The 20,422-nt window shown below is 36.1% G+C and overlaps 1 long non-coding RNA gene across 2 annotated transcripts in view; it reads left to right on the top strand.

Moving 5' to 3' along the window:
• Nucleotides 1–20,422, top strand: part of LOC112584643 — a 489,459-nt gene that overhangs the window by 454,872 nt on the left and 14,165 nt on the right. For both annotated transcript variants that reach the window (XR_006550674.2, XR_006550673.2), the window contains one exon: nt 3,424–3,485. This is a non-coding gene — a long non-coding RNA (uncharacterized LOC112584643). The remainder of the gene's footprint in view (nt 1–3,423; nt 3,486–20,422) is intronic.

Genomic DNA, 20,422 nt, shown 5'->3' with positions numbered 1-20,422 from the left:
GAATTAAACCGATATAATATCTCATTCAGGTACAACCACAGCTAGTGATAAATACAAGACTCAGAAGAAATACATTTTGGGGACTTAAAATATCACTAATAAAACATATAACAGAAATATTCCAATATAAATGAGAATTTTTCTATTTCATGACAGTGGTACAGATATGACTCTATAAGAATTTCTAGTGAAGAAGAGACCATCTTTACTATTTCTGTTGACTGGAAGAGCCAGCACTTTGAATTGAGCTTAGGATAGCATAGATTTGAATATACAAACCTGGAGGGAAGAACTTGAAGGAACCATGTCAACAACTACAGAGGCAGAAAGCCACATGTGAGTGGGCTATTAAACACTAGGCTCTGGAGTCTAGTCTAACTATCTTTGGCAGTGGCAAGTGCCCTGAGCAAAGTTTTGATTATGAAACCATGTTTTTCCATTACTTTCTCATGGGCTCAGCCTCTGAAGGAGCAGGAAGGGTTTCTATAAACTGTATCTTCAAGGCAGAGATAATAAGAATAAAACAAAAAGGAAACAATCAAGGGGTCGAATTCTTGATTCCCTGAATGTCTGTAAACCTGTGGTGGAGACAATGTTTTAAAAAGACTGCACTTTTACTTGTAAGAAATTTGTGCCTTTTTCTTTCACTGCTGGAAGCTCCATTTAATTACAAAGAACTAGCGCCTGCTGGAATTGGAGCCAAGAATTGATATCTTAGAGTAGGAAAGGGGGGTTTAGACTGATTAACTTATGGGAAGAGAGATCACAAAGGAATGTAGCTAGACTTAGAAACAATGGTTCTCTGGGAAGTGCCCATCCTTTGATTTTTGAACCAAGCCCCAAAGAGTAGACTAGATGAAATAAATCCCCAGATATGAGAAGAAAAGACTAGCTGCTTGGCTTCCCACAGTATAATGTAGAATTCTGCAACTCTTATGGGAAAACCCAATGTCCATTTGGCACCCAGGATTAGACTAGCGGTGATTAAAGGAGTTTTAAATCAGTATGAGGTCAACTACACAAAATCATGAACTCTCAGAATAGTGTGGGAAGATAACCAACATTTCTGAGCAACCAGTTCCCAGCAAATGTTCAGAACTTTTAGCAGGATCAAGGTACCAGAAGAAGACTTATGTTTAGGACAAAAAGGATATGGATTATATGGTTCTGACAATGAAAACAGACATGAACTCGGTCCTTTAAGGTAATAGAGTAGTAAGGGTCAGATGAACATGAACTACATTTCCACGTGAATTAGAGGAGCCAGGAACTGGCACGAGGAGCAGATGCCTCGCCTCTAATGCTGGGATGATACATGACTCCACCCCAGGATTATGATGACTCTGGGAGAAATTAAGGCAAACCACGCCTGTGTATGTTGGTGTGTGCATGGTGATGGTTGTGGCGTGTGTGAGAGGTGAAACTCTGAGACTTTTAAAACAGAAGTAATTTAATTACCATGAATTGGTAGAGTTAAACATTTTTGATATCCATAGAATGGGGATCTCAGTAACAATAATTGTAGCTAAAAATAAAGTTGTATTTTACACATCTGATTTTGGGAACTTTTTACTGTTTAGTTGGTATTTACAATGAAAGAAGTTGACACAGAGGGCGTAATGAATGAAAATATGCCCAAGATCCTATATTTAAGCCAGGATTGACTAATGATAAAAAAGTTACAGTTGTGAAATACCATGTTGCTGCCAGATTTAGGCTAAATACTTTCATATTAATCTTCCCCTATATGCTTCAGGCAACTTTATTTTTATTGGTCAGATGAAGGGAACTGAAACTCTTTCATATTTAATAATCTGTCTGACATAATATAGTCAGAGTTGATAATAGAACTTGTGTTGGTCTGAGAATCAAGTTCATCACATCCTGCTTTATTTTAGTCAGAGCATGTTCCATATTGTTCACACTAAACTTTTTATAAGAAAATAGCTGTAGTTAGAAGTGAGTTGTTATTTTGACTTTCCTCTGCTGGAGTGTTTACTGGTTTTCAATTTTAGTCACTGTGATTATGTTAATATATCTCTCTCCTTGGTCTTTCTTTGCTTATCCTCTGGCTTTCTCTCTTTGCCTACAAGTTAGCCTAAAGCATTAGGCTCAAGAAGAATGGAAAATGATAGGTCTCTACTTATAATGTGTTACCATTGCTTTCATCATGCAAATAAAGAGGTTCTTGACAGAGGTAAAAATGTACACTTGCCTATAATATTTTATTGAATCAATTTGGTTCTTAAATAATTCCAGTATTTAAATTAAAAGACCACATTATCCCAGAAATGGAATCTGGTTCTGCCTGTAAAAATAAGCAGGTGATCTCAATCCATTTCAGCTGCAATGGTCTGTCTTACTGCTTATGTCAAAATTTAACTAATTCAGGAAAAGGTTTTGATAATTCTTTTAAAATCATAAGGTGATTTTGAGTTGGAAACCAGCATGCTTAATATTAATAATTATGTGATTTATTCAAACAAAATCCATTAGTATTAATTGAAAAATCACTGAAATATCACACTCCCTAAACCATGTTTCCTGTGAGTTCTTATCATTTTTGACTGTAAACAGTTGTATGTGTCCATGGCATATTTACTTCACTTATGGCATATTTAGACTATGTATTAAAAATTCAGTGGGTGCTTGAGTAAAGTTCAGAATATTGTAATAAGATACTTTAGAATTTTCTTGGGATAAAAATATGAGTTAGAAGTGAATAATTAATGGCATTATTACTAATAGTTTTAGATTAACATTGTGAAAAATGGAATCAGGATAGATTTTCTCACATTATACCTACTATGATAAAATATGGATAATTTTATATTTTAGAACAGAATTATTTATATTAATATACCTGCTTCTACTATCCATGCTTCTAACCAAGAATAGCTTTTGTTCTTGGTTAATAAAGAGCACACATTTTAAAGTGACTTATATGGTTATTTTTTCCTATTCAGGAATATAAAACACTTGGTGAAAATTGTGGAGTATAATTTGAAATCATATACCCATAAAGGCTAGGTCTAGCTGGCTCAGCTTAGCACAGCTGAAACACTGATTTGAATACTTTTTCAAAAACTTTTTGTGTCTAATTTTTCAGTCTTAATATTTCCTTTGTTCAGGTTCTGCATTTGATGAATATACAGGTGGAATACCTATTTTTATATGTATTGAGTCTTAGATCATATCTTAGAATTCTTAATTTTTCAAACTCCTGCAAGTTATTTTTTTAAAATGTGCATTTTGCTACTTAAAGGTGAATATTAAAGTCTAACCTTACCTTTTGGTATTAATGCTAAAATCAGTATATTTCAAACTTGGAGAAAGGTAATTCAATATACTTTTGTCTAGAAATGTATGAATACTCAAAACTCTATTCCCTGTTTTTAAAAATTATCTGATCTTTGTTCCCAGGGCTGAAGTTCTGCAAGGCTTCCTGCTAAGGGACTACAGCAGGCACAGTTCCAAGGAGCAAGGTGAGTCATATTTGGGAATTTTGGTCATTACCAGGGGAGTAATATTTATTGTTAGATATGAAAGCTGAGTATAGAACAACTAATAGTATGTGAAGCGAGTGATAAAAAAATAAGTTGACTAGAAGGTTCAGGAACTCAAGAGAAAAGTAAAGAAAATACCAAGACTTGGCCATGAACAAGGTAAGGAGGTCAAGACTTTTCTTTTCTCAGTGGAATATGATTTTGAAGCAAGAGTCCATGTCAGCCAGGTTAATTAGAATAGAAAAATTATTTGGAGAAAAACAATCTTCAAAAGGTTTAATGTAGCCTCAGATTCTATATTTGGAGAAGTAATTGGCAACCCACTTCAGTACTCTTGCCTGGAAAATCCCATGGATGGAGAAGCCTAGTAGGCTATGGTTCATGGGGTTGCGAAGAGTTGGACATGACTGAGCGACTTCACTTTCACTTCTCACTTTCATGCATTGGAGAAGGAAATGGCAACCCACTCCAATGTTCCTGCCTGGAGAATCCCAGGGACGGGGGAGCCTGGTGGGCTGCCATCTATGGGGTCGCACAGAGTCGGACACGACTGAAGAGACTTAGCAGCAGCAGCAGATTCTATATTGATAAGTGATCATTTAAAAAAAATGATTGAGTTACTGTTCTGACTATGTGGATCATGATTCTCTTTCTCAAATTAAAAACTTTGGAACCATGTTTTTCCTTTGTAGAATTTTCTAGTACTAGAAAGACAGTTATAAAAGAGGAACTGAGAAGTATTTACTATGCTTTACACAGGTTAAGTTTGCTTATGGTTACTTAATAGTTTGTTTTATTTGGAGGGAGCAAAATCTTCTAAGATGGTCACTTATGAATTATTCTTGTAATTTGTATGACAAATAATTCTGATTCCTGAGAACTGACCTCAATGTGAAGAGTGGCAGATTGTTGAAATTGATTAACTGAAAATTAGAGAATATGTTCTTAGCCGCTGGGCTGAGTTCAGATTATATAAAATAAGTTAGGAAACCAAACAAATGTATTTTTTATTCTATTTATTCTTATATTAGTAAGTATACTGATATTATTATTGACCACAATGTATACCATATTTTGGGCTATTCATAATATGCTTAATTAACACCTGAATATTTCATATGACCACACTACAAAATTTAATACTGTAATAAAATATCCTTTTAACATGGAAATTAGATTTTTTTTTATTAAAAATATATCTAATTTATAGGAATAACTGTTGTTTTAAGAAATGATTATTTTATTTACTGTTGATAAAAAGTACATTTACAATTAAGACATATTCAAATTCCCATAACATGTAATTTGTATCTCTTCAAGGAATGTTTATTACTAATATTTACTACAGTTCACTTCTTCAGCAAACAGTAAATTGTGGGATATAAACATATGGCCACCCTAAAACAATACTTTTCCTTAATTTATTAGGAGAGATTTTTCTATGTCCATACTAATCCTTGTTTCATATTGGCGCTTTCAGATCTCAGGTGCAATGTTCTGAAATTTATCCTTTATTGTATCCACTTCATTATTCAGTATTACTTGAACAGCAGTAGACTTTGGAACAGTTGTGACATATTGGTATTATAAAAGCAAACAATAGAAGACTTTGATCCAAGGAGCTCATAGAATAGTAGGCTATCATGACCTCTGTGTTAACAGCTAACAGTTCTCCTGCTACCTTCATATTAACATCTAAATGTTAAATGCTTTACATGTATTAACTCATATTTCTAATAACAAATCAGAAAGGTGACTCTTTTAAAATGATCCTAATATTTTGAAAGAGTAGAGTATTTAGCTTCAAGGCATACAAGTAATATCAGAGCCAATATTTGAACGAGAGCAGTCCATGCCAGTGTCTATGCCTTAACCCACTATATAAGAGAAGGAAATACACAGGATGTTACTGGAGCACAGAGAAAACCCATGCCAATCCGATTCAGGAAAATCGTTACAGTGAAGATTCAGTTTAGTTTTGAAGAAGGGACAAAAAGAAGAGCTCTCTGAACAGTGGGGACACCCTGTGTGATAATGTGAAGAATATAGTCTATGTGTTTGAGAATGGCAAGAAATTCTGGGGGCTTGATTAGAAGTGTTCATGTGAAGAAATGGCAGTAAACAGAAATAGGATTTTGGGGCAAGTATCACAACATGAAGGACCTTGGATGACAGTCTAAGAAATCTGAACTTTATTCTGGAAGCTAGGGGGGAACTATTGAAACATTTCAAGGGCTTTAACTAAGCCAGCAATATGAACAAACTCATCTTTTAGAAAGTTCATCCTGGCAACAGTTTGGAAGAGAAGAAAGGCTAGTTAGGAAAATAAAAAGTGAAGTATTTTGGCAAAAGCTGATGAAAACCCAAACATAAGTATTGATAGGGGAAGGAAAAGGAGACAAATATAAAGGATGTCTAGTTTTAGTATTTAAAATGGCTATCATTTTATAAGCACTTTACAGTAATCTCTCCAATTTCTAAAAAGCTCTCTGCAAAAGATCTTATTCATGTTGTTTTATAATGAGGTAATAAGGGCTTAGAGATGCTTAGTAGCTTACTCAGAGTTTACAGCTAGTCATTGATAAATTTGGGATTCAGATCCATGGCTTAAATTCCTTCTAGTCATGCTGCTTGCTATGAAAGTCTTTAAGTTTGCTTTGAGATCCGCAAAGTTTTGTTCTTAGTAGAGTAATAAATTAGAAGTATTAATCTAGCTTAACACTCATGTTTCTAATCTGGGTATGAGTTTTTGTGTCATTTCACCAAACTGTAAAGGAAAAACATCCTAATACAGTTTTCTCAAAAAAGATGTATATAATAGCTGCATTCCTTTATTATCTTTTACTTCTCAAACTGAGCTGGCATCAAGCATCATGTCTCTATCAAAACAGTTACTGATAAGACCAGTAATCACATTCCTGTCTTTAAATTCAAAGAATGTTTTTAATACCCTTCTTAGTGTGCTTCTCTGTAACATTCAGCTCTATTGTCTACTTCCTTTCATTGCAAAATTCTCATCTTTTGAATTTCTTGCAATAGTACCCTTTGGTTTTCTTCCTACCTCACTGTATTTCTTCTCAGGCTCATTACTATAGGCCATTAAGTTCTGAAGTTATGCTTAGTGGTAGAATCCTATTCTCATCTCTTATGTTTTCATTCACTTTTGTGACTTCAATCATTATTAGCTATACAGAGAGAACAGATGCACTTACCTGGCCCCTTCTCTGATATCCCTTCTTGGAAACCTATAAAGCACCTCAAATAGAGGATATGAAAAATAATAAACTCATAGTATTCTCCCTCAGTTCTATTCCTTTCTCAGCTTTCCTGATTTCTGTGAATGGCACTCTAATCCTTTTATTTTTAGAAGCAAATAACAATGCTCGTCTTGGACATAGCATTCTTCTTCATCTTCTATAACTGAAGCATTACTAAGTCCTGTCAGTCACATTTCCTAAATATTTCTCATATTATTTTTTTCATGTGCATGGCCAAAACATTTCCTTCTGTACTTATTGCAATCTTGGGATTCTCAATAGTCTATTAACTAATTTGCCCAAACTCCTCTAAACTTTTCTTTAATCAATTGTGCATACTTTATTGCAGAGTGATCTGTCAAAATACATTTCTGATCATGTTGCCCATCTGCTAACTACCCTTTAATGATACATATTGCTTTCAGGAGGAAAAGTAGGATTCTTACCTTGGCCTTAGCATCCTGTGTGATGCAACCTCTATCTCTGCTCTACCTTCATTGTGTACCAACTTCCTCATGCAGCCCCACTAGGCTTCTTCGCATCCTTCATACTCATTATTGCTCCTTTTCTCTACTCTTAACTAGGTAGTTTCTACATTCTTCTACCCTTAACTAGATATTTTCTACTCATCCTACAACTTTGAGTTCACACATCACTTCCTCTAGGAATTTTTCTCTGACCTCTTTATGTTATATCCCACTATAAAGGGCCTTAGAATCTGAAGGGAAGATCAGAAGTTCTGTATCTGTTGTAATTTTCATTACCCAATTTTAATATACACATTTAATGTAAAATGTTGAGTGGATTAGAACACTTGACAGAACACAGATTTACAGACTGTTTTCTCAAATACATCATCTCTTAAAGCTAAACAAAATATATGCTGCTTTTCTCCTTGCTTTTTTCGATGGATTGCTCTGTCAAATTTACCAATACAGTGGTGTGTGGGAAGCTATGTGTATGATAATGTGTGCATGTTATTTTGTGAGTTAGATCAGTGACAGAAAAAATATCAGAAGGCAGAGGTAGTAGAAATGAGAGGGAAAATACTTGGGGAAGGATACATTTATGTGGAAGGGACTTGGAAAAGATCAGCTAGGGCAACCAAGGAGGAAAAAGACACAAAGACAAATGATGTTCAAGTCATAAAAAGGACAACAACTCCAACCTCAGCCAATCTGAAATAAAACATTTTAAGCCTGTTGGACTAGATACACAATTTATCCCAACTATATTAGAGCTTGATGTGGGGTGGAGAGAGGCCTTCCTAGGCAAATGGTTCTTCGATGCCCTGCCCTATGACTTTGAATTGCCTAGCCAGCTTCAAAGGAATGGCCTAACCTTGCTCTCATTCTCTTTGTATTAATTTAAATTTCCCCAATGGTTTTCATGAGCAAAAATGCTTTTCTTTGTCCTGCCAAAACTTTTAGAAACAATAAACACAACTAGACATCTCCCTCAAAACTCAGACAGAAACAAAATAAACTCCTTTTGCTGAGAACTTTTTTTCCATTCAGGATGAGAATTTTTTTAAGGAGTGTTAAGAGGGATAATAAAGTATGCGGTGCTTCCTGCCCCACAGAGAGAGAGATCAAAATATCACAGATAAATGTTTTATTCAAGTCTCAACTCAGCTTTTATAATTCATGTTATCTAAACTGTGTGGATCATTTTCTGAGGAAACTTAATTTGCTTCCCAATTAAAATAATTTTAATTAATAATACAGCTCAAACTCAGATAACAACAACAATGGATTCTTGATCACTGACATATAAGCTCATTTGAATTGTAATCAACTTCTAATACCTTGAAATTTGCAAGGCTCTCTGACTGGTTACTCAACTGGGTTTTCTTCCAGTTATGGAAAATGTAACTCTTGCATTAAAAGGCAGCTAGCTTGTGAATTATTTCTTTCTCTTAAATGGCTGAATAATATTCCATTGTATATAAGTACCACATTGTCTTTACCCATTCCTCTGTTGATGGCCCTTTAAGTTGCTTCCATGTCTTGGCTATTGTAAATGAGTTTATCATTGCCAGAGGGGAAGGGAAACAGGAAATTTGAGACTGACATGTACACATTGCTATATTTTAAGTGGATAACCAATAAGGTCCTGCTTCTAGCACAAGGAACTCTGCTCAATGTTATATAGAAGCCTGGATGGAAGGGGAGTTTGCGGGAGAATACATGTATATGTATGGCTGCGTCCCTTCGCTCTTCATCTGAAACTATCGCAATATTGTTAATCAGCTGTACCCCAATATAAAATAAAAAGTTTAAAGCAAATAAAAAGAGCTAGCAAGGCATATGGGACACCAAGGTGAAGCATAATACATCTTGCTGGAGATGTTTATTTTTTAAAACAAAATTCTATATTTATAGAAATAATCATAGAGTAAAATGAATGAAAGAATATATGCATTTTTCAAAACCAAATATTGACTTGAAACAAGTTTGATACTTGTAGTGGGTCCTGGGTTTACCTTCTCACATTCCTTTGATGTCTCAGTGTCTTGATAGAAAATTTTAAGAAGCCACAAGTATGATATTTCAAAGGTTTATTTAAAGTTTAGTATAGAATTGAATAAACATTTTAATAGAAAAATGCAAAGGTAAGTGTAAACATGGCTGTGGTAACTTAGAAACATTTTCTTAATTCCTGACTCCTTCCTGATGTATCCAAATGAATACCATCTCCTCCTCTGGAGAATATACAGACTCACATTCTGATTTAAAGGGGTATGGCATAATGAAAGAATAGCTGTACCTCCAATTCTCCCACTTTTGTTAACGAGTGTTTTGTGACAAATAAATCATTAACCAAAATGGGAATGTTAGAGGTGGAACTGTTTGAAGAGAAAGATTCTACAAGTATTCATCACCTACCTAGGTTGACAAAATGAGTATGTGAAGCAGGAGAACACATAAAAGCAATTAAGGCTTAACTCATTTCTCACCCTCTTATCCAAAATTCAATCCAAATTTAAGCTGCATCAATTTATATCTCATATTATTTCTCATACCTTTCCAGTTCCACTTACTCTGTCTCCAACTGCTTACTACCAGAGAATAATAATTTCATGATTATTTTTAATCCATTTTAGCTCCTTGTTCTTTGTCCATATACTTTTTTTGTATTCCACTCGCCTGTCAGTCTTTACTTGCCTTCTGGACCAAAGACTCTGTCTTGGTTCTCTTTCTATTTTACTAGTCGCTCCTCTGAGTTTCTCTTGCTGATTCTTCTTCATCTCCCTATTCTCTATAGATGGTGATGTCCCAAGACTCAATATTCAGACCTCTGTTAATATTTATTCTTTTGGTTTTAAATCCCATCTGTGTGCTGCTGACTCTCAAATACACATCTTCAATAAAGATCTCACCCTGAATCCAGATTTGTTTATCCAAATGCCTATACAACTTTTATACTTGGCTACCAAATATTATCTCTGTTCACGGCAATGGCATCCAAAGTGTGTCTCATTACCTGACAATCTAGACAGACAGTACGACTACATTTTATTTACTGTCTGTATTCCTCTACTAAAAAAAAAAAATCACAAGATAGAGATGTCATTTGTGTTATTCTTTCCTTATTGCAAAATAGCTTTGCCTGACAGAGATGCATATATGCATTAGATGAACGTGAAAAGTGAAAGTGAAGTTGCTCAGTCCTGTCCGACTCTTAGCAACCCCATGGACTGCAGTCCACCAGGCTCCTCCATCCATGGGGTTTTCCAGGCAAGAGTACTGGAGTGGGTTGCCAATGCCTTCTCCGGAAGGTGGTGTTAAACCATTGCAAAATCCCTGGAGTAGTGGCCTCTGGATTTCTAATTATGTAAGAGAAATAAGCCTTTTTAAAATGTTTTAATTTTACTGAAGTATCACATTGTTTTAAAATGTTTGGGGAACACATGTATACCTGTGGTGGATTCATTTTGATATTTGGCAAAACTAATACAATTATGTAAAATTTAAAAATAAAATAAAATTAAAAAAAAAGAAAATGTTGTGTTAATTTTTGCTGTGTGACAAAGTGACTGAGTTATACATACATATACATATATATATATGAATATATACACACATATATATTTCATATTCTTTTCCCTATGTTTATCACAGGATGTTGAATATTGCCATTGAACTTTGTTTATCCATCCTATAAATAATAGTTTGTATCTGTTAGTCCTGAATTCCCAATCACTTCCACCCCCAGCCCTTACTCTTGGCAACCACAAATCTGTCCTCCATGTCTGTGAGTCTGTTTTGTAGATATGTTCATTTGTGTCATATTTTAGAATCCACATATAAGTGACACGATATGTTTTTTTTTCTCTTTTTGACTTATTTCACTTAATATGACAATCTCTAGGTCCATTCCTGTTATTGCAAAGGGTATTATTTCACTCTTTGTAATGACTGAGTAATGTTCCATTGTACAATGGAAGGTTGTATATATATTTATACCAATTATATATGTATATTTACACCAATTATAATATGTGCATATATATTACATACACACACATACATACACACACATCACATCTTTATCCATTAATCTGTTGAACATTTAGGTTGCTTCCATGTCCTGCTGCTGCTGCTGCTAAGTTGCTTCAGTCGTGTCTGACTCTAGTGACCCCATGCACTGCAGCCTACCAGGCTCCTCCGTCCATGGGATTTTCTAGGCAAAAGTACTGGAGTGGGCAGCAATCCCACTGCTGGGCATACACACTGAGGAAACCAGAAGGGAAAGAGACACGTGTACCCCAATATTCATCTCAGCACTGTTTATAATAGCCAGGACATTTAAGCAACCTAGATGCCCATCAGCAGATGAATGGATAAGAAAGCTATGGTACATATACACAATGGAGTATTACTCAGCCATTAAAAAGAATACATTTGAATCAGTTCTAATGAGGTGGATGAAACTGGAGCCTATTATACAGAGTGAAGTAAGCCAGAAAGAAAAACACCAATACAGTATACTAACACATATATATGGAATTTAGAAAGATGGTAACAATAACCCTGTGTATGAGACAGCAAAAGAGACACTGATGTATAGAACAGTCTTATGGACTCTGTGGGAGAGGGAGAGGGTGGGAAGATTTGGGAGAATGGCATTGAAACATGTAAAATATCATGTATGAAACGAGTTGCCAGTCCAGGTTCGATGCACGATACTGGATGCTTGGGGCTGGTGCACTGGGCCGACCCAGAGGGATGGAATGGGGAGGGAGGAGGGAGGAGGGTTCAGGATGGGGAACACATGTATACCTGTGGCGGATTCATTTTGATATTTGGCAAAACTAATACAATTATGTAAAGTTTAAAAATAAAATAAAATTAAAAAAAAAAAAAGTACTGGAGTGGGGTGCCATTGCCTTCTCCAGCTTCCATGTCCTAGCTATTCTCAATAGTGCTGCTATTAACATTGGGGTACATGTGTCTGTTTGAACTTTTGTTTTCTCAGGGTATACGCCCAATTGTGGGATTGCTGGGTCACATGGTAGTTCTATTTTTAGTTTTTTAAGGAACCTCCATACTGTTTTTTATAGTGGCTGTATCAATTTACATCCCCATAACACTGCAAGAGGATTCCCTTTTCTTCACATCCTCCCTAGGATATATTATTTGTAGATTTGGAAACCATTTTAAATGTTACTATTTATTGGGTGTTCTATTACATTTTGTGTTGCTAACCACATTCTTAAATGATAATGTTTTCTTAGTTACGTTCTATTTTCATTCTGTATGTTTTTTCCAAATTATCTTTCATAAACTGCATATGCTAATAACTCATAAATCTATATTTCCACCAGAGTCCCATCTTCTGAGATACAGAATGATATAATCAAACCCTTACTGAGTATCTTTTCTTGCATGTACTTAAACATTTGAAAGTCAATAGCTTTATTCACAAACTCATTGTATTTTCCCCACAGTTTTCCATTTCTCCTTATTAGGCTCATAGGCACTGGCATTCGATCAATCATAAATAATGAAATCTAGAAATCAGCCAGGACTCTTCCTCTTACTTATTTTGTTCAAATCATCAAGTCTTATGCCATCTCCTAAACAGTTCTTAAAATTTAACTCCTTTATGTACACTGAATTATCCAGAGTCTCATCATTTCTCCTTGGTCCCTGTTAGTATTCTCCTTTTATTACTGTACTTTCAGCCCTCCAAATCTTCCATCCCTTATTCATAATGGAATTAAAATGATCTAATATTGAAATATGATTTCTAAGCCACCTTAAAACCCCTAATTGTTCTCTATAGCCTTCGCAATAATGCTCAAATTCTTTAGCTGGCATGTAAGGCCTTAAATGATCTGGCTTCTTTCCTGCCTGTCTTAATGCATTTCTGCCAAAGCTTTCTTCCAATTGTGTGTTTAACTTACAGTGGTCCACGGACAGACTGTTTTGTGCTTCTATACTTGGCCCATGTCAATTTTTTTCTGTGGAGGGCTCTTCTCTTTGTCCATCTGATGGACCTAGTACTTTAGAATTCTAAAATTGATGCAACCTCCCAAAATGTATCATTTGTAACTTTATTTCAGATTTGCAACAAGCCTTAGTCTTTCACAGCTTTTAAGATAGAAAGCCTTTTTTAACATGCAATAAAACAGCACTCAGAACTTGTAGTTTCACTTTTACTCCTCCTCATGAAGGAATGACTTTCTTAGTTGTGAAATGAAAAGTATCAGTACATATTTTTTCACTTGGGTGGAGCTAATTTGTGTAAAAAATACATATCTGCATTATGCATTTGGTCTCTGACCTCCCTTTCCATCTCAGATTAGTGTGAGCAGTCACTCTGGCTATGTATGTTTGCTCTATAAGCCAAGATTTCCTGTGGCTATTTTTAAATTGATGACTGTTTCAAGAAGAGCCACTTAACTCATATGAGTCCCACTGTGTTCTTCAACAACTTAATAGGAGAAAAGAAAATACATATTCATTGTTGCATTTCTCTCTCAGCTGGTTCTGAAAAAATATTTACTTCCAACATTTGGTATATTCATTACGTTATGTATGTGTGTGGAGAAGGCAATGGCACCCCACTCCAGTACTCTTGCCTGGAAAATCCCATGGACGGAGGAGCCTGGTAGGCTGCAGCCCATGGGGTCATGAAGAGTCAGACACGATTGAGTAACTTCACTTTCACTTTTCACTTTCATGCATTGGAGAAGGAAATGGCAACCCACTCCAGTGTTTTTGCCTGGAAAATCCCATAGACGGAGGAGCCTGGTAGGCTGCAGTCCATGGGGTCGCTAAGAGTCGGACACGACTGAGCGACTTCACTTTAACTTTTCACTTTCATGCCTTGGAGAAGGAAATGGCAACCCACTCCAGTGTTCTTGCCTGGAGAATCCCAGGGATGGGGGAGCCTGGTGGGCTGCTGTCTGTGGGGTTGCACAGAGTCGGACACGACTGAAGTGACTTAGCAGCAGCAGCAGCAGCATGTATGTGTGTTCAGTCATGTCCAACTCTTTGCGACACCATGGAGTATAGTGCACCAGTCTCTTCTGTCCATGGAATTTCCCAGGCAAGAATACTGGAGTGGGTTGCCATTTCCTACTCCAAGTGCTTGTCCTGACTCAGGGATTGAATCTGTGTCTCCTGCATTGGCAGGTGGGTTCTTAATGTCTGATAAATAGTGAAAGTAGCTCAGTCGTGTCCAACTCTTTGCAACCCACATAGACTATACGGTCCATGGAATTCTCCAGGTCGGAATACTGGAGTAGGTAGCCATTCCATTCTCCATGGGATCTTTCCAACCCAGGGATTGAAGCCAGGTCTCCACATTGCAGATAGATTCTTTACCAGCTAAGCCATGAGGGAAACCTGAGAAATAGAGACAAAACAAATTTGAGAGACCAAATAGCTCTTAGAGATAAACACATTGTTTAGAGGTACAGCAGGTAAATTTAAATGGATTGGTATGTTTGAATATACTATTTTTTTCTTTTTTTAACCTGTTATATTACTAAGTCGCTTCAGTCGTGTCCGACTCTGTGCAACCCCATAGACGGTGGCCCACCAGGCTCCCCCATCCCTGGGATTCTCCAGGCAAGAGCACTGGAGTGGGTTGCCATTTCCCTCTCCAATGCATGAAAGGGAAAAGTGAAATGAAGTCGCTTAGTGGTGTCCAATTCTTCGTGACCCCATGGTCTGCAGCCTACCAGGCTCCTCCGTCCATGGGATTTTCCAGGCAAGAGTACTGGAGTGGGGTGCCATTACCTACTAGTTTACTGTAAAAAGATACTTTAAAGGATAAAGAATAGACAGATGAAGTGATACAGAAGACACAGTCTAGAAAGGACCCGAACACGGAAGCTTCTGTCCTTGTAGAATGTGGAGTGTGCATGTGAGTGTGTTCTATTTATTATTTTTTATTGTCGTAAAATACACTTAACATAAAATGTACCATCTTAACCATTTTAAAGTTTATGATTCAGTAATTTTTAAATGCATTCACATTGTTGTGCACCCACCACCACCATTCATCCCCATGATTATTTTCTGAAACTCTATATCCATTAAACAATAACTTCCAAATATCCCTTCCCTGAGCCCTGTAAACTACCATTGTACTTTCATTGTACTATGTAATTTGACCCCCTAAATATCTCATATAAATGAAATCAGTACTTGTCTTTTTGTGACTTGCACATTTCACATAGCATAATGTTCTCAAAGTTCATCATTGTTGTAACCTATTGCAAAATTTTCTTCCTTTTAAGGCTGAATAATATTCCGTTGTGTGTGTGTGTGTGTGTGTGTGTGTATACATGCCACGTTTTGCTTATCCATTTATCTGTCCATGGCCATTTGTGTTGCTTCCTTATTTGAGCTGTTGTGAGCAACACTGCTATAAATTGGTGTACACATGTCACTTTAAGACATTAGTTTCAATTCTCATGGGTATATATACCCAGAAGTGGAATTGCTGGACCATGCTCTTGTTCTATTTTCAATTTTTTCAGGAATCACCATACTGTTTTCTAGAGTGACTGTACCATTTTACATCCCCATTAATTATGCTCAAGGGTATGAACCAATTCCTTCACATCTTTGCCAGGATATGTGTTCTGTTTCTTTATGATAGTAGTCATTTTAATGGATGTAAAGTGGTATATTGTAGATTTGATTTGCATTTCTCTACTGAATAGTGCTAGATTAAGTTCTGGAACATGTGATTGGCATTACACTTTTAGAAGAAAATAACAGTGAAAAAGTTGGCTTAAAGCTCAACATTCAGAAAACTAAGATCATGGCATCTGGTCCCATCAATTCATGGCCAAGAGATGGGGAAACAGTGGAAACAGTATTAGACTTTGTTTTTTTGGGCTCAAAAATCACTGCAGATGGTGACTGCAGCCAGGAAATTAAAAGACACTTACTCCTTGGAAGGAAAGTTATGACCAACCTAGATAGCATGTTCAAAAGCAGAGACATTGCTTTGCCAACAAAGGTCTATCTAGTCAAGGCTGTGGTTTTTCCTGTGGTGATATATGGATGTGAGAGTTTGACTGTGAAGAAAGCTAAGAACTGAAGAATTGATGCTTTTGAACTGTGGTGTTGGAGAAGACTCTTGAGAGTCCATTGGACTGCAAGGAGATCCAACCAGTCCATCCTAAAGGAGATCAGTCCTGGGTGTTCATTGGAAGGACTGATGCTAAAGCTGAAACTCCAGTACTTTGGCCACCTCATGTGAAGAGTTGACTCATTGGAAAGACTCTGACGCTGGGAGGGATTGGGGGCAGGAGGAGAAGGGGATGACAGAGGATGAGATGGCTGGATGGCATCACTGACTCGATGGATATGAGTTTGAGTGAACTCCAGTAGTTGGTGATGGACAGGGAGGCCTGGCATGCTGCAATTCATGGGGACATAAAGAGTCGGAAACGACTGAGCGACTGAACTGAATTGAATGAATAGTGATGTTAAGTATAATCTCATGCACTTATCCGCTATTCACACATTCTCTTAGGAGAAATGTCTCTTTTGTCCATTTTTTAATTGAATTGTTTGTACTTTTTTGTTGAATTTTAAGTGTCCTTTATATATTCTGGATAATAATCCCTTATATTATTTGCAAATATTTTGTCACATTCTGGATGTTGCCTTTTATTCTGTGGATAATTTTTATATATAAGTAAGGATCCAATTTCCCTCTTCTGCATTAACTATCAAAATTTCCCCATACTATTTGTTGAAAAAAACTGTTCTTTCTTCATTGTATGGTCTTGCCACACCTGCCAAAAATCATTTGACCAATGATCTACAGTTTTTTTTGTTTGTTTGTTTTTTGTTTCCCTTGAAGTATCTTTCTCTAGTTTTGGTTTCAGGATTAATGCTGGCTCCATAGAATCACTTAGGACTTGCTACCTCCTTTTAGAAATATTTGAGATAAATTGGCATTCAGTTCAGTTCAGTCACTCAGTCATGTTCGACTCTTTGCATCCCGATGAATTGCAGCACGCCAGGCCTCCCTGTCCATCTCCAACTCCCAGAGTTTACTCAAACTCACATCCATTGGGTCAGTGATGCCATCCAGCCATTTCATCCTCTGTCAGCCCCTTCTCCTCCTGCCCCCAATCCCTCCCAGCATCAGAGTCTTTTCCAATGAGTCAACTCTTACATGAGATGGCCAAAGTACTGGAGTTTCAGCTTTAGTGTCATTCCTTCCAAAGAACACCCAGGACTGATCTCCCTTGGAATGGACTGGTTGTATCTCCTTGTAGTCTAAGGGACTTTCAAGAGTCTTCTCCAACACCACAGTTCAAAAGCATGAATTCTTTGGCGATAAGCTTTCTTCACAGTCCAACTCTCACATCCATACATGACCACTGGAAAAACCATAGCCTTGACTAGATGGACCTTTATTGGCAAAGCAATGTCTCTGCTTTTGAACATGCTATCTAGGTTGGTCATAACTTTCCTTCCAAGGAGTAAGCGTCTTTTAATTTCATGGCTGCAATCACCATCTGCAGTGATTTTGGAGCCCCCCAAAAATAAAGTCTGACACTGCTTCCCCATCTATTTCCCATGAAGTGATGGGACCAGATGCCATGATCTTCGTTTTCTGAATGTTGAGCTTTAAGCCAACTTTTTCACTCTCGTCTTTCACTTTCATCAAGAGGCTTTTTAGTTCCTCTTAACTTTCTGCCATAAGGGTGGTGTCATCTGCATATCTAAGGTTATTGATATTTCTCCTGGCAATCTTGATTCCAGCTTGTGCTTCTTCCAGCCCAGCGTTTCTCATGATGTTCTATGCATATAAGTTAGTTTTTTAAATATGTTGTAGAATTCTCCAGTGAAGCCAATGGCTTTGTTGAGAAATTTTTGATTACTGATTCAGCCTTCTTATTAAATATACATCTATTTAGATTTTCTATTTCTTCATGATTTAATCTTGGTAGATTTTGTTTTTCTAGGAATTTGTCTATTCCATCTATGTTATCCAATTTGTGGGTATACATATGTTCATAATACTTTCTAATAATATCTTCTCTAGAATTGGTAGTAATATTCCCATTTTCATTTCTAATTTTTGTAATTTGCATTTTCTCTCTTTATCTTAGTTCATCTGGCTGAAGGTCTGTTGATTTTTGTGTGTGTGTGTGAAGAAACAACTTTTGGTTTCAATGATTTGTAATTTTTTTTCTATTATTTTCTTCCTTCTACCACTTTTGGGTTTTGTTTGTTTGTATTCTAATTCCTTATGTTGTAAAGTTACTTTATTCATTTTAGACCTTTCTTATTTTTTATTGTAAGAATTTACAGCTATAGATTCCCAACTTGGCATCAGTTTTACTCTGTTCCATAAGTCTTAGTATATTTTGTTCTCATTTGTATTTGTCTTCTTGATCCATAGATTATTTTGAAGAGTGTCCTTTAATTTCTACAAAGTTGTGAATTTTCCACGTTTCCCTTTGTTATTGATTTAAAAATTTTTTCCAATGTGATCAGAGAAGATACTTTGCATATTTATCTTCTTAAATTTATTGAGGCTAACATGTCAGTATTTATATTTTAATATTTTAAATATTTCAAATATATTGAGATCTATCATGAAAATGTCCTATGCACACTTGAGAAGAATATGTATTTGCTCTGGTAGAGTGTTCTCTGAATGTCAGTTATACTTGGTGTATATTGTTAAGTCCTCTGTTTTCTTTTTTATCTTCTGTCTGGTTGTTCAATCCTTTATTGCGATTGAGATATTGATGGCTCCAACTTATTATAGCAGTGCCTATTTCTCTCTTCAAATCCATCAGTTTTGTTTCATATGTTATGATGATCTGTTATTAGGCTCATACATGTTTATAGTTGTTATATCTACCAAACTCTGACTTTTGAAAGAAAGATGTAGTTTATTTATATAGTATTTATAGTAATTTATTTCTGTCATTTTGCAGTTTTTTTTTAAATATACTTCATAGCATTTTTGTATCTTATTCTCTGCATTACTGCCCTGCATATTTGTTTGGTTAATTTTTTTAGTGAGATCTTTAAATTGATTTCTCATACCCTTTTGATATAATTTTATAGCTATTTTCTTTGTAGTCTCCATGGAGATTACAATACTCTAATATGAATTGTACCAGTTTAACTTCTGCTGCTGTTAAGTCACTTCAGTCGTGTCCGACTCTGTGTGACCCCAGAGATGGCAGCCCACCAGGCTCCCCCGTCCCTGGGATTCTCCAGGCAAGAACACTGGAGTGGGCTGCCATTTCCTTCTCCAATGCATGAAAGTGAAAGTGAAGTTGCTCAGTTGTGTCTGACCCTCAGCGACCCCATGGACTGCAGCCTACCAGGCTCCTCCGTCCATAGGATTTTCCAGGCAAGAGTACTGGAGTGGGGTGCCATTGCCTTCAGTAACATACAAAAATTCGGCTCCTTTACAGCTCTTGTGCTACACCCTTTGGTTATTGATATGACAAAATTACATCTTTATACACTATGTGGTCCCATATATAAACTAATATTTCTCTTAAATGCATCAGTCTCTTAAATTACACAGAAAACAAAGTTTGGAGTTATAAACCAATGAAAATAGAATTATTTTCTTACTAAAGATTAATGTTATATAGAAGTACAACCTATTTCTGTATATTAATTTATATACTGCAACTTTACCAAATTCATTGATGTGCTCTAGTAGTTTCCTGGTATCTTCTTTCAGATTTTCTAAGTATAGTATCATGTCATCTGAAGTGACAGTTTGAGTTCTTCCTTTCCAATTTGGATTCCTTTCTTCTTCTCTGATTTCTGTGGCTAGGACTTCCAAAATTACGTTGAATAAAAGCAGTGAGAGTGGGCATCCTTGTCTTGTGCTCCTTGCACTGCCATCTTTTCAGAATCCTCTTCTTGGTATACTTCTGACTTTGACATCTAAAGTTAGTAAGACACATTTAAAATTCGCTTGTGAGTATCTAAAAATTCAATGATAGAACCATTTGGTTTCTGTGGTTGTGTTTTTCAGCCATGTCTCTTGTACTACAAGATATTTCTTTCATTAAATGATCATTTTCTTTTAAGATGAATAGACATATAGAAATTACAGGCTCGACTGTCTATTCTTTTTGAGACTTTACTATTAACTCTTTGTAAATAGTGGTTGTAAAATTAGGAAACT

This window comes from Bubalus bubalis, chromosome 4 (genome assembly GCF_019923935.1).
Source record: "Bubalus bubalis isolate 160015118507 breed Murrah chromosome 4, NDDB_SH_1, whole genome shotgun sequence".
Taxonomy (NCBI): domain Eukaryota; kingdom Metazoa; phylum Chordata; class Mammalia; order Artiodactyla; family Bovidae; genus Bubalus; species Bubalus bubalis.
Note: the sequence above shows the minus strand (reverse complement) of the source record. Positions and strands in the feature narration are given on the sequence as shown.